The sequence below is a fragment of the Giraffa tippelskirchi genome, chromosome 6 (genome assembly GCF_054371585.1).
Source record: "Giraffa tippelskirchi isolate mGirTip1 chromosome 6, T2T-mGirTip1v1.2.pri, whole genome shotgun sequence".
In the NCBI taxonomy this organism is placed as follows: domain Eukaryota; kingdom Metazoa; phylum Chordata; class Mammalia; order Artiodactyla; family Giraffidae; genus Giraffa; species Giraffa tippelskirchi.
Genome location: NC_137280.1, coordinates 40,842,376 through 40,869,227, shown reverse-complemented (window position 1 = coordinate 40,869,227; position 26,852 = coordinate 40,842,376). Strand labels below are relative to the sequence as shown.

At 45.1% G+C, this 26,852-nt stretch overlaps 1 protein-coding gene and 2 pseudogenes across 1 annotated transcript in view; 2 read left to right on the top strand and 1 right to left on the bottom strand.

Moving 5' to 3' along the window:
- LY96 (lymphocyte antigen 96) overlaps window positions 1-26,852 on the top strand; it is a 286,083-nt gene that overhangs the window by 118,898 nt on the left and 140,333 nt on the right. The window lies entirely within an intron of this gene.
- On the bottom strand, window positions 1,180-1,279 carry LOC145511784 (U6 spliceosomal RNA; annotated as a pseudogene).
- LOC145510426 (acyl-CoA 6-desaturase pseudogene) lies at window positions 18,998-20,330 on the top strand (annotated as a pseudogene).

Sequence of the window (26,852 nt, the reverse complement as noted above, 5' to 3'; positions counted from 1 at the left end):
GGCAGCCCACCAGGCTCCCCCGTCCCTGGGATTCTCCAGGCAAGAACACTGGAGTGGGTTGCTATTTCCTTCTCCAATGCATGAAAGTGAAAAGTGAAAGGGAAATCGCTCAGTCGTGTCTGACTCTTAGCGACGCCATGGACTGCAGCCTACCAGGCTCCTCCGTCCATGGGATTTTCCAGGCAACAGTACTGGAGTGGGTTGCCATTGCCTTCTCCGATATATAGCCTACAGACACATAATTTCAACTGTAATGTAAGAGAAATGGAAGAATAGCAATTTATAAAAAAAAGAGTAATATGCATTTCAGCATGTGAATGCGTTGGTACTTCTTCACGAGAGGACACATCGAAGAAGCTGGATGTGGCATCTAAAACATATGCATTGGATTTAGACGATTGTAAATAGGATTTCACCTGCATGAATGTGGGGCAAGAGCCTTGGATGTATATGATATCGTATAGGGTGTAGAAGAGTGCTTTGCCCCATGGCACCAGCCCGCTCACTTCAGGACATCTGCCATCTCTGGTCTGCATCCACTGGATGGCTTTGGGGTCCTCTTACCATTGAGACAATAAAATAACCCCCAAAAATGTCCAAAATGTCCCCTGGAGGGGGTGACATTGGTTGAGAAGCACTGTTTTAAGATTTCTCATAAGCACAGATGGCTGCCCTCCATCAAAAATAAAATAAAATGAAGCAGCAGCCCATATATTGTTTTTTTCTCTTGGCATTCTGTGGTAATTTTGTCATCCCTCACCTGTTTGCTTTAGAATTCTCTATTGCATCTTATAGGTCTTGGGACCCATGAGACTTTTCTATTTCCGTAGATATATAATATGTTGATTTGAGGTTTTGGAGAACAACATCAAATAGCACGACCTACCCAACTGACCACTTTGTGGGGTTGAATACAGGGATTAACATCCCCTTCAATTAGACCAGAAAGACAAGAAACGTTTCCTAGAACTCATACTGAGGCTCTAAATGTTCCACACATTTTTCCCCATCAAACACATCAGACACATTTTTCAGGTGTCTTTAACTACACTATAAAAGTTTTTGCCACTGAGTGTTCCTGAATGAGGATTAAAATCTGGAACAGAAATGTGATTAGATAACAGGGAGGTCTGGTTTGGGAAGGCTGTCTTGTTACATTGTTTTTGTTTTTGTTTTTTTTTTAATATGAAACGCTTCTCAAATTTATCCTTGCACAAGGGCCATGCTAATCTTCTCTGTATCATCCCAATTTTAGTATATGTGCTGCCAAAGCGAGCCCTGTCTTGTCGCAATGAAACAGGAAATGTTATAAACAAGTGCTTGGGTGACCAGCAATCCAGTAGTGGAGCACCAGACTCCTGCTAATCTGAGTGATCAAGGATGTTTTGATAAAAGAGGGCCTTGATCACCTGATTAATGAATCTGTTATAAACAATAACAGTGCAATCTGAGGAATCTTAAGGCCAATTCTGTTTGATCTGAGGGGTTTTTGTTGAGTCAAGTTTAGATAGACATACTAACAGGAACATGTTCCGTCACTATTGGTTATCATTGGCACAGTCCTTGGACCCATTTTCTCTCTCTCTCCATCTTTGTCTCTCTTTTGCTTTTTCAGACCTCTCATAATTTCTTTCTTAGGTTTTTTCATATTCCAGCTTTTCAAACTTGATGAGTCTGACGTCTTAACTGAGCTGACCAAACGGTCTCATGACCTTTGTGCTCTATAATTACATTTACATGGACTTCCCTGGTGGTCCAGTGATTATGACTCTGTGCTTCCACTGCCGGGGGCTTCCACTGCGGGTTCAATCCCTAAGTCAGGAAGATCCCTTGGAGAAGGAAATGACACCCCAACTCCAGTATTCTTGCCTGGGAAATCCCATGGACAGAGGAGCCTGGTGGGCTGCAGTCCATAGGGTCGCGAAAGAGTTGGATATGACTTAGCAACCAAAAGACAAAAACAACAATAGGTCATCAGCAGAGAAAGAGACTGGCAGTGCCTGCTAAATGAAGATGGGGTACATTAATTTTGTGGTCTTTTAGCTTTGTGGGTTTTTTCTTTGTTCTTTCAGGATGTTTTATGCAACCTTCCCTTGTTGAGAATCTCTTCCACAGGAGTGTTCCGGGTGTGTTGACCCGGGTCATTACTGCTTTGGCTGGTGGTAACATGACAAACTGGCATGACAGGACAAAAATGAGTTGATTATTTCAGCTGTGTTTGCTGGCATTTTCATTCACAATAAAAGAGAGGCAGAATGTGTAGAAATGGGAACACATAGCTCCTCATTATCCCTTTGTTCTACCATCCATTCAGCAAATGTTTATAGAATCCCCTTTATGCTTGCTAGTGGGAGACCAAGAGGCAGAGTGGCGGGATTCCCATGGATACGACAGGAGGCAGGAGGTGGTGCAAAGAATTCGGGATGAGGCATTAGGTGGCCTGGCTTCCCCTTTGGTGCCCTCTCTTAGCAGCTATCATGTCTGAACCTCAGGCTCCTTACAAAATACTTGATTTGTCTACAGTCCAGTATGATTGTGAAGGTCAAGAGAAACAGGAAAATTTTAGTATTATAAAAAAAAATTTTTTTTTAAAATTATGAGACACTGGGCAGCTTTTTTGAGACCTGGGAGTCTGGGATATAAGGGTGACAGCCAACCATGGTAGCTCCGTTCTGCACCACCCAGGGCTGCCAAGAGTACTGCATGTTACAGAGCCAGCCCTTTGAATGAGGGTGGAGTGGGCCAGGCAACAAGTCCTATTGTCTCTTCAGCCTCAAAATGTCAGCACTGAACTCATCACATCTTAACCTTGGCTTGAGGCCTTAACCACTTGCCCTACCCGATCCTCTCTGGCCCTAATACCCCAGTCTTTTGAAGTTGATGGCATGGAAGGCAGCCATGTCCTCCCCCAGTTTGATCCTTGGCTGCACTGGCAGGACCAGGGTGGACATGACTCGGACGGCTTGTCATTGTCCCCATCATAGACTCACAATTCTGTTTACCATGTCTGCCAAGAATGGAGACTGCTGAGAATCGGTTTCCACTGAATAATCCAGAGGGTGTTGAACAAAGTCAAACCGCGAGTAATAAAATTGGAGAAAAAGAACTGGATTTAGGGTTAGACGATCCTAGGGTCTAGTTTGGGCTCTCTACTTCCCTCTTGTAAGGCTTTGGGAGAATTGCTTCACCTTTTTGCACTGCCATTTTCCAGTCTGCAAGAGGAGGCTAATGCTGGCTGCCCCCATCCTGTTACAGAGCTATCTGAGAGTTAGATGGGTTATTTCCCTGTTTTTTTAAAAAAGTCAATCTAAAAAGAAATTATACAAATGAACTTTTTTACAAATCAGGAACAGACTCATACACTTAGAGAAGGAATTATGGTTGCCAGGAGTGAGAAATGGGGGAAGGGATAGTTTGGGATGGACATGTACACACTGCTGTATTTAAAATGGATAACCAACAGGAGTCCACTGTAGAGCACTTGGAACTCTGCTTAATGTTATGTGGCAGGCTGGACGGGAGGAGAAGTTGCAGGGAGATAGATACATGTGTATCTATGGCTGAGTCCCTTCTCTGTTCACTTGAAATTATCACAACATTGTTAATTGGCTATACCCCAGTATAAAATAAAAAGTTAAAACTAGAATTCTAGCCACTAGAATTTATTGAACATTTATTACGAACATGACTTAATGTTAGGCATTTTACATATATCATCACATTTAATCTTCGTAACCATTTTCGGAGAAGGCAATGGCACCCCACTCCAGTACTCTTGCCTGGAAAATCCCATGGACGAAGGAGCCTGGTGGGCTGCAGTCCATGGGGTTGCGAAGAGTCAGACATGACTGAGTGCCTTCACTTTCACTTTTCCCTTTCATGCACTGGAGAAGGAAATGGCAACCCACTCCGATGTTCTTGCCTGGAGAATCCCAGGGACGGCGGAGCCTGGTGGCTGCCGTCTGTGGGGTCCCTCAGAGTCGGACACGACTGAAGCGACTTAGCAGCAGCAGCAACTGTTATTTCTATCTTGTCAGAGATGACACACTTGCCTAAGTAACTTGCCTAAGATGACACACTGTCAGGTGAACTTGCTGGAATTCAAATTCAAGTTTGACTGACTCTTAACATTGCACCTGCCAACTCAATAGTAGAAATGTATATTTTGACCCTTGGCAGTAAATTAGTGAGTTCTGTGCCTGAATAGACAAAGACAGAACAAACAAAAAACAACTCGCCAAATCCAATCTTTGTATCTTAATCCAAATAGGACTTCTGTGTTTGAGAGAGGAAAGGCCAGGCTAACCGCATGTATCAGAGAGATTAAAAATGAAGGGTTCTTCAAACACCACACCTAAGTGGGCGTTTAAGCTGAGAGTATTAGTAGGAGATGCTGACTGATGTGTCTGCTGTGAGAGTCCATAGGGAGAGTGAATATCACGATGAATATCCACTGTGAATGCTGGGAGCCAAACACATGCCGTCAGCAGGTGGTTGGATCGACAAATCCATCTTGAACCTGGCTGCCGGCAAGCATTTCACATCATCCTTGCTGGCCAGAGCTGAAACTCAGTAGATTTAAATGAAAACTGCTGACAGGAAGTGCAGCGATTTCGATTTCATGGTGGAAGGTGTGAAGTGCAAAGTCAAGTGTAAACCTCTAAGCATTTTGCATCTAGGGATCTAAGGAGAAGATTTAAGAAGCTGGGTGTTTTAGATTCATGGCCTTCTGTTTAGGGTCCTATTTTAAAACTGGTCCCTGGGTTGCTGAAGACAGAGAAACAATACAGCCATTCACTATGACTTGTTATAAAACTTAGCTAGTGCTTTTTAAAAATAGTGTCAAACCAAATTAGCTCTGGGCACCTGCTGGAGCTTATGTGTTTTCAGATAGACTTGTTTGCTGTCAGCCAAAAAAAAAAAAAAAACCCAACAAAACCCTCCACCCACATGGTTTGTTATAAAACCTGACACTCCTAATGCTTTTCCAAGCTACTTCTCTTAGATCAAATCATTCAAATACATAAAAAAGACATTTGACATCTTGAAAGAATGGGGCAAATTATTTGTTGTTAGATATGGTCTCAGTGTCAGGTGAAGAAGAAAGGTAGATGTTAAATGATGTGATGTATTAATCCCATTGTAAAAGGTTTTCTAATTCTTTAGGTGAAAAATTTCAACACTGATATTATAATATGGCTGGAACTTGAGGATTTTCAGTTTCATGCTTAAAGCATCTCTGTTATTGTACTATTTATCGGACCTGCATGGATAGTTGTCAAGTGATTTAAACATTTTGTTTATTTATCGGACAGAAGAGATATAGATGCTGGCTAAATGAACAATGGCAACAATTATAGCAAGAAAAATGGCAAAAATCATTTCATGGAGGTTTTATATTAAAATGGCAATAGCAAAAGTTGTTAAGTGCTCACAGAGGATGCTGAAATCGGGACCAACACTGACAAATGAAAAACTCATTTCTGAATTCTGAATGCTCTGGGAGTGTCTTAGACTTTGCAGACCTCACCTAAATTTTCACCTCCACTGGCTCTCTGATTGCTGTTCAAAAATAATTCTACTTAAGATACAGACATTTTATATGGTAGAAAGGCTTGGAGAAGAAGCCTGTCCTTCATCATTAGGTACATGTCAATGAATAAAATACGACTGACTTACTAGTGATTCACCCTGCCTTCCTGAATAATTGCTTTCCTAAATACTGCAGGTTCTCAAAATCAAATTAGAATCTTAGAAGTCTTGAGGGGTACTTGTGATAACAACAACATGGATAATGATGCTGCTTCCATGTATTAAATACCTGGTGTTGAAATAGATACTTTCTATGCATTTTTGATATACATGATAACAACTGTGTAAAACAGTTATTCTTAGCCCAATTTTATAAATGGGGAAACTGAGCATCTTAGCGTTAAAAACATAGTTAAAATCAAGGGAATATTATTAATAGAATTTGAATCAAACAGCCTGATTAAAACAATGTTGTTTCCTTTATACAAGGGGGGAAAAAGGCAGAAGAGAGGTAAAAGAAGACATTCACTCCACAAAGTGACCCATAAAATAGCAAACTGACTTTACTCCCCTGCGTACGTAGGGCTTTGAAACCTGAGATACAAATATGATATAGAAGCACATTCTTGCTTACTCTGAATGAGGAGACACAGGTCAAAATTTGTAGAAATTTTCTAGCAACCCTTCTAAACAGGTGTGGTTTGAATTTACCCAGGATGGCAGAGTAGTAACAAAAGTGCCTTATTGTTTGCCAGTAGGACTGGTCAGATATAACCATAAAAATGTGTGAGTTCTCTATTGAATAATCCACTTTGCCATAGAAATCTTAAACTCCTCTTTTATGAATGTGAAGGCTCACCAATCCTCCTTTCGTTGAACCTCAGACTCGATAGTTTTACTAAGGACCCGAGAGTGTCACAAATGCTAATGTTGTAGCCATGCGTTTTGGGAAACAAACTCACTCAGAAGGACAATGCATGTAGTGGAGTGCAGTTTATTACACCAGCGGGCCCAAGGCAGAGTCTTCTCTTAGTCAAGGACCCCGACCAGCTCGCCCGGGATCTTCTTTTTAAGGATGGTCTGAGTCTCTCAAGGGTCAGAGGGGTCCCTCTGTGTAGCCCACTCAGTGTTTTCTGGGTCTGCGTGGTATGTTCTCTTCACCCTCATATGATGGATCCAAGGGGCAATACCTGTAACTTTAACTGCAGTAGGGGTAGTTAGAATAATATAAGGGCCCTTCTACCAAGGGGCTAGTAAATCATGTTTCCAGTCTTTGACCCATACTTGGTCACCAAGCGTAAACTTATGAATCTGTTCCCCAAGGGGGAACGGCACCCTTTCTTGTACAAATTTAGTTACCTGATTTATTACCTTACCTAGTTGCATCTGCTGTGAAATCCTATCTCCCTTACCTGAGGCAAATTTGTTGACACCTGTTTTATTATGGGAGGCGGCCTCCCATACACAATTTCGTATGGAGAGTAGCCTTGGGACCGTGGGGTCATCCTGAGTCTGAGCAGAGCTGTCGGAAGCAAGTCCACCCAGGAGCAGTCAGTCTCTATGATCCACTTGGAGAGTCTCTTTAAGTGTTCGGTTGGTTCATTTCACCATCTCAGAACTCGAGGCCTATATGCAGTGTGCAGTTTCTATTTGATGTTTAAAGTTTCGTTTACTTGTACTAAATCAACTACAAAAGCCAGGCCCTTGTCTGATCCAATGCTGGTAGGAAATCCAAATCTGGGAACTATTTTTCTAAGCAGGCACCGGGCTACTTCTGATGCTCTTTCAGTCCAGGTAGGAAAAGCTTCTACCCATCTCGAGAATGTACACACCATGACCAGCAGGTAACAGTAGTGTCGGTGAGGTTTCATTTCAGTGAAGTCCACTCCCAGGTGTTCAAAGGGCAGCGTGCCTTTCAGCTGAATCCCCGGAGGTTTTTGTCTGTGCCGAGAGGCAGCATTAACCTGTGAGCAGGCTGCATGGCCTAGGTGGGTCACTTGGTGTGTTTGACTTACCAGAGTGTGTGCCAGCTCTTCTGGTACCAATAATTTGCCACTTGGCTATTCCCACCATACCTTTTTAGTCTTGATGGCCCCTTCCACTTTGGCTAACCTGACAGCCATTGTCTTTGTTTTATCAGGCTAGTATCATCAGTATACAGGATCCAACTAGGGTCTGGAACCTTGTGCCCTTTTTTAAAACAAACCCCAGATACCTTACCCCCTCCTCGCAGATCTGTGCCTTCATCTTCGACACCCGGTAACCCGATTCCATCAGCAGCTGGAGTAGTGCTTTTGTCCCTTCCCAGCATTTTTCCTTGGTCTCAGCAGCCAGCAGCAGGTCATCCATGTATTGTAGGAGCCAACATCTGTACTTGTCCGGCTGGAATGAGTCCAGGTCAGAAGCCAAGGCTTCCCCAAAGATGGTTGGGGAATTCTTAAACCCTTGTGGGGGGGCCCAGGTGAGGTGTTGTTTGGTTCCCCCGACTGGATCTTCCCATTCAAAGGCAAAGATGGGCTGTGACGCTGGGGCAAGGCGTATGCAGAAGAAGGCATCCTTGAGATCTAGGCAAGTATAAACTTTAGTCCTCGGCAGGAGGAGGCTAAGTAAGGTATAGGGGTTTGGAACAGTGGGGTGTAAAGTCACAGTAGCCTGGTTGACTAGCCTGAGATCTTGTACAGGCCTATAGTCCTGTCTTCCTTCCTCTTTGGCTGGCAGGATTGGCGTATTCCAAGCCGACTGGCACTCTACTAGAATGCCCACTTGTTTCAGTCTATTGATGTGGGGTAGTATGCCGGCCTGGGCCTCTGTTGGTAGTGGGTACTGGCGCTTTCTAACTGGGATGATGTCTGGCTTGAGTTCTGTTATCACTGGGGCTTGATGTTTAGTCAGCCTGGGCGAGGGGGTGGGGCGGGGGTTGTCTTCCGCCCAGACCTCAGGGAATAGACTTAGCTCTCTCTCATGTTCTTCTGGCCCACCTAGTTCTTCCTTTGGAGGCTCATGCAACCTCCACTCATCTTGGGACGGGTATTGAGAGAGAGAACAAATAAGTCATAGTCCCATCCAGAAGGTGGGCCTCTCTTCAGGGGAGAAAGTCACTTGTGCTCCTAGCTTGGAGAGCAAGTCTCTTCCCAACAGGGGTACTGAGCACTCAGGAATGTTTGGTCCCCCACTTTTAAGGTTAACAAGGGCTCTCGGGGACCTAATATCTCTGAGCACCGGCAGCCCTATTTAATTTCCAAGTCAGCAAGCCCCACAACTGCAGGAACTTCCTCTTCCTTCCTTGCCTTAGGGCATTCATTTTTCCAGAGCCAAAACCTCGGCACGGGGCACACTGGTTTGGCTGTAATGGGGCCCGGGGCCTCAGTTGGGATCGGTTGAAGGACTGTCCTGTCCCTGGGGCAGAGGAGGTTTTCTGGAGGGCCCAAAATAGACTTTCCCAGAGCAGCAGCTAGCATTGCGAATCTCTTGTCTGTTCTCTTTCGTTCCCTCCGGCTCTCTGGCAGAGCGCAGTCTCTGCTTAATTCCAACGTCTCCCCCCTCTTCTTGTCAGTACTCACCGGAAGAGACGGGTATAGCTTGGGCGGTTCAGCCGGAGCTGGATCCTGGAAGTGTTGGCCAGAGGCTTCTGCCACCGGGATCGGAGCCTGCCGAGGTGGCGGCTCTACGACCTCCGGTAGAGCTGGCGAAGGAGCTGCGGCTGCTGCAAGAACTTCACCTGGCCCTGAATTGGGCATTAAGGCGGCCTCCGGTCCTGGTGGAGCACTGTGCTGCAGGCGCAACATCATCCAGTATGGGGGAGGGGCAGGTCATCCTCATCCAAATCCTGCCAGATCCCAGAGGGAGAAGGGGGATCGGCATGTCTTCACCTGCTGGTCAGCACGGCCGAACCAGAACACCACGTGGTCCAAGACTGTTTCTCCATGAAAGTCTGTTCTGCCTTGGTGGGCTTGATCAGGTGCAGATGAAAACACAGATGGGTTAAACATCCCATGTCCCAGGCTGTCTCTGGAAAGCCATTTCATATTTACTTATGTATCCGCCTCCTTCTAGCCTGACAATTCCGAGGGGGTCAAGAATTTTACGGCAGACAGGACACCTCCTGGGGGAGGGCAAAATATGAGCATACAAGGACCAGTTTTCTATACTAAAAATCCCCTGGTGACAGCTTGGTAATAATTTCCCCTGAGACGGTGTGGACACACCTCCTAAATGACCTTCACAAATTCCCTTCCTAAGCCCTAACATGCTCATCCACCTGTGTACCCAGCAATCTCTGCCTGCCTATTCCAGGCTCCTTGCTCCTTCCAGTCCCTCCCAGGGGGGTGATCAGGCCCCCTCTTCCACCCTGCCGGGTGGGTTCCTCCTCACCTGAGTGCTCAGTTCCCCTGCTGCCGTCCACTACCTGCTAACGTGAAAGGTCCAGGCATTGAGAGGCAGAATCCTTCTAGAAGGGCGAGGCACCTTCCACCCTCTAGAAGATTCAAGCCGCAAGGCCTCGGAGTAGTCTCAAATGGGACTTGCCTCCTCAAAGTGAGGAGTTTACCGGCCCGTGCACCAAATGTTGTAGCCACGCGTTTTGGGAAACAGACTCACTCAGAAGAACAATGCAGGTAGTGGAGTGCAGTTTATTACACCGGCGGGCCCAAGGCAGAGTCTTCTCTTAGCCAAGGACCCCGACCAGCATTTGTGAAAATCTTTTATACCCCATGTGTACAGAGTCTGAACTCACCACCCCAAATTCCTTGAGACTTACATAAACAAAGGAAGGGTAAATACAATCCCAATAATCTCATCATTTATGTGTTATGTGTTCAAACAGTTAAACAATTGGCCAATAATCAATAAGCCCGAGGTTACACTCCGATAGGTACAGAAAAATTTATGGCCTGTCCAGAGACAGGGGTGATTAGTGTATGTTTTCTCTTCAGTTCAGTTCAGTTGCTCAGTCGTGTCCAACTCTTTGCGACCCCGTGACTCGCAGCATGCCAGGCCTCCCTGTCCATCACCAACTCTCGGAGTTTACCCAAACCCATGTCCATCGAGTTAGTGATGCCATCCAACCATCTCATCCTCCGTCATCCCCTTCTCCTATTGCCCCCAATCCTTCCCAGCATTAGGATCTTTTCCAGTGAGTCAACTCTTCGCATTAGGTGGCCAAAGTATTGGAGTTTCAGCTTCAGCATCAGTCTTTCCAATGAACACCCAGGACTGATCTCCTTTAGGATGGACTGGTTGGATCTCCTTGCAGTCCAAGGGACTCTCAAGAGTCTTCTCCAACACCACAGTTCAAAAGCATCAATTCTTCGGCGTTCAGCTTTCTTCATCGTCCAACTCTCACATCCATACATGACCACTGGAAAAACCATAGCCTTGACTAGACAGACCTTTGTTGGCAAAGTAATGTCTCTGCTTTTAAATATGTTATCTAGGTTGGTCATAACCTTCCTTCCAAGGAGTAAGTGTCTTTTAATTTCATGGCTGCAATCACCATCTGCAGTGATTTTGGAGCCCCCAAAAATAAAGTCTGACACTGTTTCCACTGTTTCCCCATCTATTTGCCATGAAGTGATGGGACCAGATGCCATGATCTTAGTTTTCTGAACATTGAGCTTTAAGCCAACTTCTTCACTCTCCTCTTTAACTTTCATCAAGAGGCTCTTTAGTTCTTTTTCACTTTCTGCCATAAGGGTGGTGTCATCTGCATATCTGAGGTTATTGATATTTCTCCTGGCAATCTTGATTCCAGCTTGTGCTTCTTCCAGCCCAGCGTTTCTCATGATGTACTCTGCATATAAGTTAAATAAGCAGGGTGACAATATACAGCCTTGACGTACTCCTTTTCCTATTTGGAACCAGTCTGTTGTTCCATGTCCAGTTCTAACTGCTGCTTCCTGACCTGCATATAGGTTTCTCAAGAGGCAGGTCAGGTGGTCTGGTATTCCCATCTCTTTCAGAATTATCCACAGCTTATTGTGATCCACACAGTCAAAGGCTTTGGCGTAGTCAATAAAGCAGAAATAGATGTTTTTTGGGAACTCGCTTGCTTTTTCAATGATCCAGCGGATGTTGGCAATTTGATCTCTGGTTCCTCTGCCTTTTCTAAAACCAGCTTGAACATCTGGAAGTTCACAGTTGGAGAATTTTGAGCATTACTTTACCAGCGTGTGACATGAGTGCAATTGTGCGGTAGTTTGAGCATTCTTTGGCATTGCCTTTCTTTGGGATTTGAATGAAAACTGACCTTTTCCAGACCTGTGGCCACTGCTGAGTTTTCCAGATTTGCTGGCATATCGAGTGCAGCACTTTCACAGCATCATCTTTGAGGATTTGAAATAGCTCAACTGGAATTCCATCACCTCCACTAGCTTTGTTCGTAGTGATGCTTTCTAAGGCCCACTTGACTTCACATTCCAGGATGTCTGGCTCTAGGTGAGTGATCACACCATCATGATTATCTGGGTCGTGAAGATCTTTTTTGTACAGTTCTTCTGTGTATTCTTGCCATCTCTTCTTAATATCTTCTGCTTCTGTTAGGTCCATACCATTTCTGTCCTTTATCGAGCCCATCTTTGCATGAAATGTTCCCTTGGTATCTCTAATCTTCCTGAAGAGATCTCTAGTCTTTCCCATTCTGTTGTTTTCCTCTATTTCTTTGCATTGATCACTGAGGAAGTCTTTCTTATCTCTCCTTGCTATTCTTTGGAACTCTGCATTCAGATGGGAATATCTTTCCTTTTCTCCTTTGCTTTTCGCTTCTCTTCTCTTCCCAGCTATCTGTAAGGCCTCCTCAGACAGCCATTTTGCTTTTTTGCATTTCTTTTCCATAGGGATGGTCTTGATCCCTGTCTCCTGTACAGTGTCACGAACCTCTGTCCATAGTTCATCAGGCACTCTATCAGATATAGTCCCTTAAATCTATTTGTCACTTGCAATGTATAATCATAAGGGATTTGATTTAGGTCATACCTGAATGGTCTAGTGTTTTTCCCTACTTTCTTCAATTTAAGTCTGAATTTGGCAATAAGGAGTTCATGATCTGAGCCACAGTCTGCTCCTGGTCTTGTTTTTGCTGACTGTATAGAGCTTCTCCATCTTTGGCTGCAAAGAATATAGTCAATCTGATTTTGATGTTGACCATCAGGTGATGTCCATGTGTAGAGTCTTCTCTTGTGTTGTTGGAAGAGGGTGTTTGCTATGACCAGTGCAATCTCTTGGCAAAACTCTATTAGCCTTTGCCCTGCTTCATTCTGTACTCCAAGGCCAAATTTGCCTGGAATGGGTGAATTTAACTCAGATGACCATTATATTTACTACTGTGGGCAGGAATCCCTTAGAAGAAATGGAGTAGCCATCATGGTCAACAAAACAGTCTGAAATGCAGTACTTGAATGCAGTCTCAAAAACGACAGAATGATCTCTGTTCGTTTCCAAGGCAAACCATTCAATATCACGGTAATCCAAGTCTATGCCCCGACCAGTAACGCCGAAGAAGCTGAACTTGAACGGTTCTATGAAGACCTACAAGACCTTTTAGAACTAACACCCAAAAAAGATGTTTTCTCTTAGGCAATGAGTAACCTGGATATGGTCTTCAAGGTTCCTCTGTCCGGCGGGGGTCTTATCCTTTTATTGTCATTTCCATAGGCACTAAGCACAGAGTTTAGAGTCCATTAGAGAGGGGGCCAAGCATGATCAGAATGAACAGGCCTAAGATGGAGTCCAGGTCCTATGAATTCCCTCTTCACTAATACTAGAGCATTTTAGTCCATCACAGAGGTTTTGTTTTTTATTATCATTGCAAAATCAGATTCAGTATTTCCTACAGCTATTTAAAATGAATCTAGATATACCAAATAAATCAAAGTATTTCAGTCGATTTAGTCCCTTATTTGTCTTACAGATAGCAATTGACTTGAGCCTTTGGCATTATTTCTGTGTGGTATTATTTAAGTTTATCAGATGGGCTTTTATTTATCAGGTGGGGTTAAAGCATAGTGTTGTTATTTATGTATTCAATTATTTATCTCACAGTATTTAGATATTGGTTTAGTAACCTAAAAAAATTTATTGGTTTTGGACTTTTTTCTTCTTTACAGAGAGAACTCAAGCTTTGTAGAAATCCGTGTGTGTACACCAGTGGCCAAATCAGAACATATGAGAAATTTGTTCAGCTTCATTTGCCACCACTTATTTATACAGCTGAGTCATGTGTTAAGTATTTGGAAGCATCTTCCATTACTAAATTAGCCCTCAACTAATTGGCCTGGAGTTAAAAAAAACAAAAAAAGATCCTATTATGATTTGTCTGGGGTTATGTAGCCTCATCTAAAAATACCCCGTCTTGTTCTTATAGTATATTAAAACATTGTAAATATCATATAAAAACCAAATAGCAATGCTTCTACCTCATGCTAATGTAATCATGAGATATCCTCTAGCTGAAGTCTTTCTTTCTGTCCCCAAGCTATTATAAACATTTTTTCTTACTGCCTCAAATTGCTTAGGTCATTTCTTTTTCTTACACAAGACCACCTGCGGGGAGTTACCATCTCTTTGTGCATATTATCAAGAGGTAACTCACTGGCTGGACTAAGTCCATGATAGGTAGCCCTTCTCTGGGTCAGGCTGAGATAGCTGTGGACTGAAAAATACAGTCACAACCTGAAAGTAGAGAGTCATTTTATTGGCGGGAATGTTTAGGACTCCAAGCCTAGGAGACAGCATCTCAGTAGCTCTGAGAAAATTGCTCTAAGGAGGCAGGAGGAGAAGTCAGGCTTATATAATATATATGTTTGCAACAAAGGGAGCAGGCAGTCTGAACATCAAAGATCAGATATCCCAAGTTAAGGAATTTAGCACTCTATGTATGGGAAGATTCAAGCCTCTGGGCTCACTGAATTCATTCCTTTCGTATGCACCTCAGCTATCTGGGGCCAATCCTGTTTCCTTGTTCACCCTTGCTTCTTGCATTCCCCCAGATCCTCAGCAATCACCTTGGGGGTTGGCAGCATCCCCTGAATTGTAGTTTTGGGAGCCCTCATTCACATTTGCAGGCTAGAAATCACTGATGGCTGTAACATTTCTTGTTTATTAATATGGTAGGAGATATTTTCATTTCGCATAGCTCTGTGCCAACTCTGTAGACTGGATCTCAGCCCCTGTCTTCAAGGAATTCATATTTTAGTGGGTGAGAAAGAGGCTTGTGTCAGTGTCACAGTAGCAAACAGAAGGCATGCTGCTGCTGCTGCTAAGTCACTTCAGTCGTGTCCGACTCTGTGCGACCCCATAGATGGCAGCCCACCAGGCTCCGCCGTCCCTGGGATTCTCCAGGCAAGAATACTGGAGTGGGGTGCCATTTCCTTCTCCAGTGCATGAAAGGGAAAAGTGAAAGTGAAGTCTCTCAGTTGTGTCCGACTCTTAGCGACCCCATGGACTGTAGCCTACCTGGCTCCTCTGTCCATGGGATTTTCCAGGCAAGAGTACTGGAGTGGGGTGGCATTGCCTTCTCCGAACAGAAGGCATAGTTATTGAGTAAACTGAAGAGGATCCAATAGTGGTAAAGAATCCACCTGCCAATGCAGGAGACACAGGTTCAATCCCTGGGTCTGGAAGATCCCCTGGAGAAGGAAATGGCAACCCGCTCCAGTATTCTTGCCTGGAGAATCCCAAGGATAGAGGAGCCTGGTAGGCTACAGTCCATGGGGTTGCCAAAGAGTCAGACACGATTCAGTGACTAAATGACAGCAACAACAATAATGAGATCTGCACAGGCTGAGGTTAGGGCACTCATAAGGAAGAATGCAGGGCTTCAGAAGGGTCCATGGAAGGAAGCAGTTCCTGGAACCTAGAGATAAAGAGACAGGGTTCCTGGATGGAGCTGAAATCTCAGATGTGTGGATACAAGTAGGGACTAAATGGATAGAGAGAATAAACATCTCATCTCACTCTACTTCTGTCCTCTGATCTTCTCCTGATGTTCCTCAACCAGACATCAGGAGGCAAGGAGGTTCACTGATGTGGTTCTTAGAGGTCAGCAGAGACCTCTGGAAGCAGAGAACAGGGTGGAGGAGAGGGGAGACTAGATCTGGGGGGCATAGTCCATTTCTTTACCTCCCTCTGTATCCACTCTTGCCCTTCACTCAGGTAAGTGTTTGTGTCCCAACAGAGAGAACATTGTCCCATCAATTAATCATTGATACGTATGTCATCAATTTGGTTGTACTCTCAGCTGAAGATGTTAGCAATCACCAGCATTCTTCCTGTAAAATCATGAGGATGTGGGGGAGAAAGGGAAAAACATTATAAAGCATTGCTGCTATGTTTTCTATTAATATTAATACTTCCGTAGATTGCCACAAGAGTTAACTGGTAGCCATTATTGCTTTTGTTCAGGAGCCAATCCAAAAAGCCAATGCTTCCTCTGTTAACTTCTCACCCAGAAAGTGTACTTTACCTAGTGAGGTGGTCCAAACCTTCATTCCCGTGGGATTTGCATCCTGGGATGTCTGTCTTAATTGAGTTGCTGCAATTTTTCATTGGTCAGGGCTGTTGGTCAATTTTCCATTGACCAGAGTTCTAGGAGGTGCTCTAGTCTTTCACACATAGTCCTTCACACCTCCATTATATAGTAGCAATCCAATTTCCTCCTGGTAATTGGGGTCAGTTTCCCTAGTCAGTAGAGAAACCTTTTTCCTCTGTCCACTCAGCAGCATGAGAATTTCAGAAAGGTCAGAGATCAGCCTCAGAATTCATTAGAACAGTGACTGTGTTTCCCTTGAGCACTGTTGCTGCTGCTAAGTCGCTTCAGTCGTGTCCAACTCTTCACGGCCCCATGGACTGCAGCCTACCAGGCTCCTCCATCCATGGGATTTTCCAGGCAAGAGTACTGGAGTGGGTTGCCATTGCCTTCTCCACCCTTAGGCACTAAGATGTCTAAATCCACTGAGCTAAAAGTCACGTTGATAGGAAACAAAATTTCTTTGAGTTGCGAAGAAGATGAAAAAATTCACTAGATAGTAATAGTGAGAGGGAGTACTTTTACCTTCTCCCTTTGATTCCTGGACCCATGAACTCTGGCTCTGGAGGACATAGAACCATGTTGTGGAAACGGATTTAAGGCATATATTGTATTCTATAGGGTGGCACCCCAACCTCATATTATCTCCCAGTGGTCTCTTAGCTAGTGCAGTAGATAATATTTAAACAGGCCATTCTATCCTTTTATCAAGCCAGTTACCTTTGGAGGGAAAGACCAATCAATTATATAAATGCATGACCATTACTATTCTTTTTTTACCTTAAAATATTTCCTCTGGATGGAGCATGTGAGTGGGACACCAATGGCAATAGTTAAGAGCATTCTGTAAGTCCACATGGAGGGGCTGGAAAAAGCACTTTAGGCAGAGAAGACAAACGTATACCCAGAATATGAGTCTAAGGTGTAGGGACAAATTTTCACCCCTTCCATCATGGAGGAAGGCCAGTGTAAGTCCAGGTGACTGGCTGGACCTCTGGGAAAGTAATTTTATATGTTTAATTTTGGGGGGAAAATCATTTTATATCAGGAGTTTGGTGTTGGCTTCTACTGTTGGGACGTTGGACACTCAGCAGGATGTCAAGCCTTTATCCCTGTTACTGTGGCCGCTATTTTCTTTTTTAAAGACTTTTTTGATGTGGATCATTTTTAAAGTCTTTATTGAGTTTGTTACAATGTTACTTCTTGTTTTACGCTTTGATTTTTTGGCCAAAAGGCATGTAAGATCTTAGCTCCCTGACCAAGGATCCAACCCACACCCCTTCCATTGGAAGGCAAAGTCTTAACCACTGGACCACCAGGGAGGTCCCCCATGGCTACTGTTCACATGGACCCACTGAGCAAACACCAAAGAGGCTAACGAAAGAGGCTACTGTCAGAAACTGAATAGGTCATTTTGTCTACCTAATTGAGAGCCTCCTTCAAAGTGATCCTTGTGGTGAATGTCTTCATACCTCATGTGCATTCTGAGTCCACCCACATATCTCTCCCCCGCTCACCTTCACCATCCATTTCCCAATTTTGATTGCAAGTCTGTGACTAGCCAGCCAGCACTATTAGCTCTTGCCCATGAGTCAGTGTTGATCTAGGCCTCAGTGGCTTTTCCTTTCTCACTAAGCAAACAACCCAAAGCTTTCCTTGTGGGGAGGGTTTACACTAACCACTGTTTAGCAGGGGTGGCCTGAAAGGCATATAGGGAGATTTAGTTTTTACCAGGACCAGGCATTTTTCTCCTCTCTTAACTGATCACAAGAAACTCCCAGTGACCCCTTGGGATTGGGGGGAGAGATGTCCCTTCCAGACATGCTGAGTCTGATCTGTATTGTAGAATTTCTAGTTGGTTTATTTGTGTACCGGGTTTTATTTGCAGCTCATGAGTTCTTTATTTGCGGCATGTGAACTCTTAGTTGCAGCATGTGGGGTCTAGTTCCCTGGGACCAAAACCAGGCCCCCTGCATTGTGAGCCCGGAGTCTTAGCCACTGGACCACCAGGGAAGTCCCTACAGTTTCTAATTTATAATGGAATGCTGCTGTATATAGTCAACTTTCTGATTTGGTGTATCAGATAAACAACTAATTCATGATAGCTCAAAACTGCGTATCACTTGATGCTACATGATCTAGGCTTTCACCCTCTACCAGGGCTTGGAAATAAGCCAAGAGCTGCCTTTCAAATGAACAGTCATTATTGATAAAAGAGGTCATGGTTTGTTGAAGGCACATTTGTGGTACCAACTGAAGGTATCTCCTGCAAATTCTCTTACAGGAGAGGTGCTGAGTCAGATTTTGAAGAATGACAATATTTATTGGTTGGGTAGACAAGCTATTGAACAACATGTACATAGATAAGAAAAAGTGACATAACAGAGTACTAATGTAGGGGACTTCCCTGGTGGTCCAGTGGTTAAGAACCTGTCTTCCAATGCAGGGGACACAGATTTGATCCCCGGCCTGGTAACTAAGATCTCACATGCCCCAGGGCAACTAAGCCTGCATGTCACGACTAGATAATCCTGCACTGCAAAGAAGATCCTGTGTGCCGCAACTAAGACCCAACACAGCCAAATAAATTAATAAGTAAATATTTATAAAAAGAAACGATGTAATACCTATTTAATAGAGTTATAAAAAAAAGAATACTGCCCCACCGCATCAGGTGCGCCCCCTCTTGCCCGCCAGGCTCCCCTGGGATCTCCTCGGGTGCCCCGGGCTGGAGTGGGAGGAGGAGGGAGGGGGGCAGTGGGAGGGGACCGCTTGGGGGCACTTGGAAGTGGAGAGGAAAGGCAGGGATACTCCGGAGCCAGGGGAGGAGGCTGGGGGAGGAGGGGACGTCGTGGGAGGGGGAGGAGGAGAAGACAAAAGCGGAAAGCGAGAAGGGCCTGGGCTGCACTCATCGCAGTGCACCGGGCCACCTGGTCAGCAGGCAGCATGGGGGAGGAGGGGAATGAGGGCGAGGGGGCCACCAAGCTTGAGGCGCTGATGCCTACCTTCTGCTGGGAGGAGATTCAGAAGCACAACCTGCGCACCGATAAGTGGCTGGTCATCGATCGCAAGGTCTACAACATCACCAAATGGTCCAGCCGGCACCCGGGGGGCCAGTGGGTCATTGGGCACTACGCTGGGGAAGATGCTATGGACGCCTTCCTGGCCTTCCACGGCAACCTTGATTTTGTGCGCAAGTTCATGAAGCCCCTGTTGATTGGCGAGCTGGCCCCTGAGGAGCCCGACCAGGACCATGTCAAGAATTCCCAGATCACCGAGGACTTCCGGGCCCTGACAAAGACCACTGAGGACATGAACCTGTTCAAGAGTAACGAGTTCTTCTTCCTTCTCCACCTGGCCCACATCATCGCCATGGAGAGCATCACCTGGTTCACTATCTTCTACTTTGGCAATGGCTGGATTCCAACCATCATTACGGCCTTCATCCTTGCTACCTCTCAGGCCCAGGCTGGATGGATGCAACACGATTACGGCCACCTCTCTGTTTACAAGAAGTCCACGTGGAACCATATCGTTCACAAGTTCATCATGGGTCACTTAAAGGGAGCCTCTGCCAACTGGTGGAACCATCGCCACTTCCAGCACCACGCCAAACCCAACATCTTCCACAAGGATCTGGATGTGAACATGCTGCATGTTTGTCCTGGGCGAGTGGCAGCCCATTGAGTACGGCAAGAAGAAGCTGAAATACCTGCCTTACAACCACCAGCATGAGTACTTCTTCCTGATTGGGCTGCCACTGCTCATACCTTTGTACTTCCAGTACCAGGTCATCAGGACCATGATTGTTCACAAGGAGTGGGTGGACTTGGCCTGGGCCATTAGCTACTATACCTGTTTCTCCATCACCTACATCCCTTTCTATGGTGTCCTGGGAGCTGTCCTTTTGTTCATCTTCATCAAGTTCCTGGAGAGCCACTGGTTTGTGTGGGTCACACAGATGAATCATATTGCCATGGAGATTGACCGAGAGTCCTACCGCGACTGGTTCAGCAGCCAGCTGGCAGCCACCTGCAATGTGGAGCAGTCCTTCTTCAACGACTTGTTCACTGGGCACCTCAACTTCCAGATCGAGCACCACCTTTTCACCACCACGCCCCGGCACAACCTGCACAAGATCGCCCCGCTGGTGAGGTCCCTGTGCACCAAGCATGGCATTGAGTACCAGGAAAAGCCACTGCTCCAGGCCCTGCAAGATATCATCGGGTCCCTGAGGAAGTCTGGGCAGCTGTGGCTGGACGCCCACCTCCACAAATGAAGCTGCAGCCCTCAGGGCGCCGACGGGGACTGGTGGGGTGGGGAGGGGAAGCAGGTGGGGGTGGTGGCCGAAGGGGAGGGTGGGGTTTAGTTCAGAGGGGCGTCAGGAGGCTGTGGTGCGTGGCTCACAGACTTCAGGTTCTGTCTTTCCTCTCTTGCTGTCTGGTTTCGAGGCTTTCACACCTCTCTCTGACACCCTCCCTCCTGAGTCCCGCCTCCACCCTCTGTCCTTAAGCAACTGCCAGACCAGCCATGCACAGGTGCGGCCTACGAGCCCCCTGAAGCCTGGCCTCCAGGCCTCACACCACCCTCTTTTTCCCTCACCTGCTCTTGAGGTCCACAGGGCTGGGTCCCAGCTGGCAGGTATGACGGCTCCCTGAGCCTTCAGGCCGGCCTCACCCCTCAGACAGCCACCCACCCTCTGCCCTTCTGTGGGGTGATGTGCTTGATTCCCTGGGTCTCCTTCCCACCACCTGGTCAGTACTAGGGGCGCCCCTGCAGGCCCCACTTTCTCTTCAGATGTCCAGGGCTCTGGCCCTGATGCCAGGCTCCCTTCGCCTGTATTGCAGCCAGCTCAGGCCTCCGAGCCCAGGGAAACATCCTGGCCCCACTGGAGCCCTCTGACCCAGAGCTCCAGCAGTTCCATCCTGCCACCTCCCAAGCCTGTGGCATTGGGCCCACGGGGGCAGGGCCACAGATGAGCTCAGCAGAAGCAATGGGCAGGTCAGGGGTGAGCCAGCCTGGAGGCTCAGATGTTTGTTCTGGTTGGGAGACCCAAGATTCTGGAGCAATCGGACTCTCCCCCAGAGTGCTCTGTTACTCCCAGGTGGTGCCAGCCAGTCCCTGGCCACTTGGCTGGTGCAGACTTAGACCCTACAGGCTGCAAGTGGGCACTGGAGCCCAGAAGCTCCTCACAGCCCCTCTCCACGTTGGGGCTGCCCGCGTGGACACGCTCTTTCCCGGTCTGTCACGCTCTTGTGTTTTTTACTCATTTTTTAACCTTTTGCTACAGGATGTGTTCTGCCGGGGGTGGCAGTGGGACTGGGCCTTGGGATGATCTGCCTGTTCCCACCCCTGACCCCCTCTGCAGCCTCTCCAGGCCCCACAGTGGGCTGAGCTGGGCTCACTGAGGCCTCCATGGCCCTGACTGTCAGGAGATAGAGGGAAGGAGTCCCAGAGGAGGGTGACCCCGAGAAACTGGGGACTTGGTGGTAGTGGGGGTACCCAATGGGACAAGGAGGGGTTGGGGCTGAAGGCCAGACAGCTGAGGGGACAGGAAAGTGAGAGGGTGGGGAACCTGGCGGCCATTGGGAGGATCCAGAGCTGCTGCATCTGGAAATTAACCCACTAACCCGTTGATTGCTCCAGGGGAGGGCGGGGCAGGAGGGACCAGCTCTGGCTGGTGATGGACTGAGGGTTGCCATGGCAACGAGGGATCTGACCGCCTGAAGCCCTCCCAGTGAGAACACACCAGCCCAAAGAGCCACTGTCCCTCACCTGAGGCAGAATGGATCCATAGGAAACTGACCTTAATTTTTATCATGTTGCTTCCTCACTTCTACACTTTTGGAAATAAATGATTTTATTCTAAAAAAAAAAAAAAGTACCAATGTCATTGGTATTCCTGGATTATGGGGTGAAGGCAATGTGCTCAGTGTCCAGTTCATGGGGGCCCACTGAACCCTGGTGGAGGAAGGTATTGAATTCTTTTAAGCAGAGGAGTTATCTTATATCTTTAGGAAATGGGCTACTCTTTGTATCTTTTCTGGCGCCTTGGGCAGCCCCTTTCAATAATTTATCATGCAGATTCTTTTGGCTTGGTGTTTTATTGAAAATATGGTTAGTCACATATTGTATCACTTATTTTTAATATTTATTTTTATTTTATTTATTTGGATGTGCCGGGTTTTAGTTACGGCATGCACCAATGAAAAGATCCATGCAGGATCTTTAGTTGTGGCATGGGGGATATAGTTCCTTGACCAGGGATCGAACCTGGGCCCCTTGCATTGGAAGCGCAGAGTCTTAGCCACTGGACCACAGGGAAGTCTCTACATATTGTGTCATTTGTTATAGTGAGTTCACAACTTTTTTTTTCTACTAGGCTTCTCTCTCTCTCCCCCTCCTCCCTGCCCCCCCTCCCTCATGTAAATGAGACTGCATGGGGGCACTTAAATGGGAATTGGCTCTAATTCTGCTATTGGATTCTCAGCGTTATAATTTCTAATCTATTTGCCAAGTTCTTTGCCAAGTAACTTCCAAAGAAAAAAAGGTTTCACCTCCTCACTTCTGTGAGTAAGACACTAATGCAAATACATCCCATCTGTTAACCTTTTTGTATTCCCTTACTACATGTAGAAGTATTTTGCCTAAGCTACATGCAATATTCTATGGATAATGAGCCTTGTGTTTTCATAAGTGCATAGTGTCTTTAAAACATGAGTGAATCCATTGCTAAAATATTTATAGTTTAGTCAACAAACACAGACTTGAAGAGTGATCAGTTGTGGTAACAGACATCCAAATCTTGGAAATATTTTGAGGAGTACATTACCTTATGTGGTAGATACCGTCAGTCCTGAAACACTGCTTCCATATTTGGAAATTAAAACCTTTGTTGTTCTGTGACAGGAATGGGGCACAGCACCGATGAAAAGTGCCATCTGGACCAGGACTCCAGGAGGGAGGGAACGGAGAACAAATGGCAGATCACAAGTTTGGATCAGAAACTCACGCAGCATTTAGAGTAGGTCTGAGCATGGTGTGCCTTTGATTTCAAAGACCGCTCCGTGCCTGGATAAGTTTTGTAGACTGGAACATGGCAAAAACTGGTCCTAAGGGAAGGCACAGAACACTGAGTGACAGAAGGCAAAGATCAAGTTCGCAAAGGAAGCTTGAAGGAAGCATTAACCGGTATATCAGGATCTGAACTCCATTCAGTAAGCGTTCTGAAAACATGCTGATGACACTCAGCCATTGAGCAGGGCTTCCAATTCTGCGGCATTGGAGTTGAGCCTCTGGAGGGCTGCGGGTTGATAATATTGTCTGTCAGTAAGAAAGAAGAGAAATTTTTTATTTATTTATTTTTATTGAGGCATAGTTGACTCATAACATTATATAAATTTCAGGTGTATAATATAATGATTTGTTTACAGTGTTTAAAGGTTATACTCCATTTATAGTTAGGATAAAGTATTGACTATATTCCATGTGTTCTATGATATATCCTCGAAAGTGGAAGTGTTAGTCACTCAGTCATGTCCAACTCTTTTGAGACCCCGTGGACTGCAGTCAGCCAGGTTCCTCTGTCCATGGATTTCTCCAGGCAAGAATACTGGAGTGGGTTGTCCTTTCCTTCTCCAGGGATCTTCCTGACCCAGGGATCGAACTCCAGTCTCCCGCATTGCAGGCAAATTCTTTACTGCTGAGCCACCAGAGAAGCCCCTATGATATATCCTTGGAGCTTATTTTATACCTAATAGTTTGTGCGTCTTAATCCCCTATCCCTCTATTGCCTCTCCCCACTGCCCTGTCCCCGTTGGTGACCACTAGTTTGTCCTCTGTATCTGCCAGTTGTGGACATTGGTTCAACCCATCTATTCTGAGGATTTTTATCTTTTCTGGAAATCTTTTTTTCTCGTTTCTATCAATATTTCTTTATTCTCTTTTTGAAATTCCTATTAGGCAAATGTTGAAATCTTTGAATTTTTTTCCCACCCATATTCACCTTTTTATCTGTCTTTTCTGAGTTGTGTTCTAGGAGGATCCTTAGTTGTATATTCTAGCTAAGTAATCATCCTTTAGTTATATCTTTTCTGTTACTCGGCACATATATTGAGTTTTTCAGACTTTTTCAATAATTACAACCTTCCTTTTGAAGATCTCTAGTTGTTTATAATATGTTTCTATTAAAATGGACATTATCTTCTTATTCCTCTTAGGATGTTAATCATATGTAATGTGCTCAGTCGTGTCCAACTCTCTGTGACCCCACGGACTAAAGCCCACCAGGCTCCTCTGTCGATGGAATTTTTTAGGCAAGAATATTGGAGTGCATTGCCATTTCTTACTCAAGGGGATCTTTCCAACTCAGGGATCAAACCTTCGTCTATGGCGTCTCTAGCATTGGCAGGCAGATTCTTTATCACTGTTGTACCTGGGAAGCCCCATATGTACCATACATACTTTTAAAAAAAAATCTCATTTTTTAACTTTGTTTCTTTGGATATTAGTTTATCCATATTGATGATTATGGTCCCTTTTATTCAAAAGATGATGTCTTCCCAACCCAGGGATCGAACCTGGATCTCCTGCATCTCCTACACTGGCAGGTGAATTCTTACTACTGAGCCACACCAAGGTTTTAAAGAATTACTTTTCCTTAAATATTTGTTGGGTTTGGGGACTTCCCTGATAGTCAAGCAGTTAAGACTTCATGCTCCTTAATGCAAGGGGCACAGTTCCAACCCTGCTTGGGGAAGGTCTCACATGCCACATGGTGTAGTGCAAAAAAGAAAAAAAGATTGCTGGGTTTGCATGATTATATGGGATCGGGGCTCCTCGGTTAGTCTGTCTCATGCTGTATGTGATTACTTGGCTTGTTTCCAGAATTCCAGGCAGCGATGTGGCGTCAGGCCTCCCCTTTCTTCTGGGTGGCAGTGAATTCTGTCCCAAGCCCTGACTACCTGGAGGGACATCTTCCTGGTTGTGGATCGCTTCTGTCTAGGGACACAAATCTCTCCTGATCCTGCATGGCACAAGGAGAAGGTCCAAGGGTTCGACCTTCCTGAATGCCTCTGCCTCAGCCAGTCATCTTGCTGGTTGACCCTGGATCCTCTCTTTTCATCTGTTTTATCTCAGCTTGAAGCCCAAGCTGAGATACTCTCATGCTCTTCATCAGTTCTCTCTTTTGTGTGTTTTGGCCATTATTTCTTCCTTCAATATAAACTCCTCTGCCTTTAATATTTTAGGAACTTTATTATAATTTCTGATCTATTGAGGCCACCAAGTCTTTTCTTGTGCTGTTTTCAATTTACAATATTTTCCTACTGTTTATGGGGATTTGAGATGAGAGAAGCATGTTCTTAGTTTGCAATCTTGATCTGATTACCTCCTGGTCTATTACAAAGCAGGCTAGCCCAGTTTAAAGAAAGTACATCAGTGTATCTGGAAAGTAATATTTATTCCTATGACTGAATTCTACTGGAAATTTACACTGTGAGTTTATGTTAAATATATTAACATTTATTAATTTCCTGTTTGTGAATGCCTATTTTGGCCTTCTCAAAAAATCCTGATATATATCAGTTCTAAGGAAAATAGAGGCTTAGAGGGGTGAAATCATTTATCCAAGTCCAACAGATAACCAGAGACAGAGCCAGAATTCATGCCTATGTCTTGCTATAACAACAGCTTCCTTCCATTAAAGATAAAAGGTAATGATAATGTACAATGTCCTCACTATGGGATACCAAAAAAACACAGCATTCACTGGAATGGGTTCTTCTAGAAATCCTGAAGTCAGGAGTCACTGATTATTGTGGATAATTTTTCAGCAAATCGCTGAGCTGACAGCACTTTTCAATTTCATTTCATTGCCTTTGTCAATACGATTTATTCTTAGAGAAATTTGTGAACTGTTAGTGCTATCTCAGTGGGCAGCGCACAGAAATGGTGTGTGCATATTGGTAAACATCTCTGCAGAGTTGGCAAGTTAGAGGTGTTATTTTGCATTGATTTTTTTCCTTGCTTTCAGCCGAGGTTTATTTTCATATAAGCAGTAATTACAGAAAACGAGTGCCTGTGAGGGTAAACGTAGTTATGCTGGTTAAAGAGGATTATATGTATTATGTGGCATGCTGTAATTATTGAAGTTATTTCACAGGAAACAAGTCTTTCTCAGCAATTGTGATACACGGGGTTCGGATCAATAAAGGCAGAGATTATAGACATTTTAAGCTTTTGTAAAGTCTGTGTTGTGTTGTTCAAGAAGCATTTTTGGAGAATCTGTCATAATAAACATTTGGAAAATGAAAAGATAGATGCAGAAATAAAAATACTTTGTTTTTCAGCTGAGAAGGTTTAAATACACAAGTGCCAGAGGACTTAAAACTAAAAATGATGTCAGAATGCAACGGGGTCCACCAGAGAAGGTGGTGGAGCTGGGTCAGCAATGGTGTTCCATCCCTGTTGAACAGCATTCTTTGCTGTTTGATTTCCTTGATATGTTTTTGCTGTTATTCAGTCACTAAATCATGTCCAACTCTTTGCAACCCCATGGATTGAAGCACTGCAGTTTCCTCTGTCATCCATTATCTCCCAGAGATTGTTCAAATTCAGGTCCATTGAGTCAGTGATGCTATCTAACCATCTCATCTTCTGTCAACCCTTTCTCCTTCTGCTTTCAGTCTTCCTCAGAATCAGGGTCTTTTCCAGTGAGTCTGCTCTTCACGTCAGATGGCCAAAAGATTGGAGCTTCAGCATCAGTTCTTCCAGTGAAAATTCAGGATTGATTTCCTTTAGG